Source organism: Eptesicus fuscus, chromosome 9 (genome assembly GCF_027574615.1).
Source record: "Eptesicus fuscus isolate TK198812 chromosome 9, DD_ASM_mEF_20220401, whole genome shotgun sequence".
Classification (NCBI taxonomy): Eukaryota; Metazoa; Chordata; class Mammalia; order Chiroptera; family Vespertilionidae; genus Eptesicus; species Eptesicus fuscus.
The window spans coordinates 98,749,734-98,751,691 of NC_072481.1; the positions used below are offsets into that span (position 1 = coordinate 98,749,734).

Consider the following 1,958-nt stretch of genomic DNA (forward strand, 5'->3'; position numbering starts at 1 on the left):
CCTTGACAGAGGGAAATCTGCTTCATTATTTATGACTACTTGACTCACGGGCAACTTTTTCAGTGCATGTGTTTCAAGAAACTGACATTCATACGGTTTTCTAGATTTCAGATGGACAATAAATCTGAATGTTCTTCCTGGGCTAAGCTAAGCTAATACGGAAATGTGACCCATATTCAGAAGGCATTTCTGTCCTTGGTTACCAGCCCACTCTGGTTTGGGGCAGTCCAAGTGCGCGAGCGCCAGCTCTGAGCCGGCCGGGGAAACTAAGCTGCACCCCAGGCCAGAGCTTTACCGGCCACGGCTAACTGAATTCGTCCCTGCCAGGAGCAGAAAACAGCTTGTGGGACCTTGGAAATCCTCTCATTGTCCCCAGTTAACCTTCTGATGAAGTAGCTTCTTGGGTATAAGTATTTAGATTCTCAATATTTATTACCCTTGTGGTCCTTTTAAAAATTACTGTTTTCGCCCTTCTCCCGCCTGAGCCAGCTGAGGGCTAGTTTCCGGTTCCAGGTGGTAGTTCCCGGTGGCGTGTTCTGGTAGCTCAGTGGTTGCGATGGAGATTTTGGGTGAGTACATTGGTCTGGACCGGCAGCGGCAACAGCTGCGGGTATCCTGTGAGGTGCCCCACGACGCTGACCCAGTGGTTCTCAACCGTCCTAACGCCGCGACCCTTTAATACAGCTCCTCATGTTGTGGTGACCCCCAACCATAAAACTATTTTTGTTGCTACTTCATAACTGTCATTTTGCTACTGTTATGAATCGTAATGTAAATATCTGTGTTTTCCGATGGTCTTAGGCGACCCTGCTAGCGGTTCTCAACCTGTGGGTCGCGACCCACAGGTTGAGAACCGATGCCATGCTTGCTTCTGCAGCCCACAAACTAAAATTGGAACAATACAGAGAAGATTAGCATGACCCCTGTGCAAGGATGACACACAAATTTGTGACGCGTTAAAAAAAAAGACTACAACCATATCAACATCTGCTCTAATTTAGAAAAGCATTTGTTTTGTTCCCCTGGCACAGTTTTGTCAAAGAAAAATACTTCTGTTTCCAGCAAAAAAAGATATAATAAAATAAATGTTTAGAAATAAAAAAAATAACTTTTCAGCTGAGGTAAAAGGAAAGATCTTACCTATTTGTAAGTGATACAGGTTTAAAAAAAATAACTTAGTCTTGCCATAAGAATTGTTTGGTTCTGTACGTTCTGAGTAACAGGATAGGGAGGAAATGTTGCTAAGCCACACCACACAGCCCGCCCCAAAACTCCACCATCACCTAGCAACAGGCTGCCTGGTTTGACCCTAAGGGTGCTGTGAAGTACAACCTCCATAGGTATGTTGCCTGACAGGCCTATTTGCCTCTTCTCTTGTGGACAGTCATTCAGTCTTGCAACAGATGGGTTTATTGAGTGCTTATAAGTCCCCTTGCCAAGTACTAGGCATACACAGATCAAAAGATGAGGCCTTCAGGGAGAGTTCAGCCTGGTTTTGGAGAGAGAGAACAGAAACAGATGATTATGCTATAGTGTAGTAGTTGCTAGTATAAAGAAATAAAAAATAGTTTTATCTAAAGAGCCAAGAAGTCTCTCTAGAAGTCTGGCTTTATTTGGGAAAACAACTTGATAAACTTCTGGGTCAGGATTTGGCACATGAGAGACAGATGTTGCTGGAAAGAAGAGTCAAGAGTCAAGGGTGAGAATTTCTGAAAAAGGTTGGGGAGTGGGGGGGGGGGGGGGAGCACTGATTGCCCAGCTACAAGAAATCCTAGCTGGAGCTCAAGTTTAAAGACTAGTGTGGCCCTACCTGGTTTGGCTCAGTGGATAGAGGGTTGGCCTACAGACTGAAAGGTCCCAGGTTCAATTCTAGTCAAGGGCACATGCCTGGGTTGCAGGCTCAGTCCCCAGTAGGGGATGTGCAGGAGGCAGCCAATCAATGATTCTCTCTCATCATT

The 1,958-nt window shown here is 45.4% G+C and overlaps 1 non-coding gene across 1 annotated transcript; it reads left to right on the forward strand.

Annotated features, from left to right (window-relative positions):
• Window positions 1-863: 863 nt before the first annotated feature.
• Window positions 864-968, forward strand: LOC129150401 (U6 spliceosomal RNA). Its single transcript, XR_008557152.1, has one exon. It is a non-coding gene; the product is annotated as a U6 spliceosomal RNA (small nuclear RNA).
• Window positions 969-1,958: the final 990 nt, after the last annotated feature.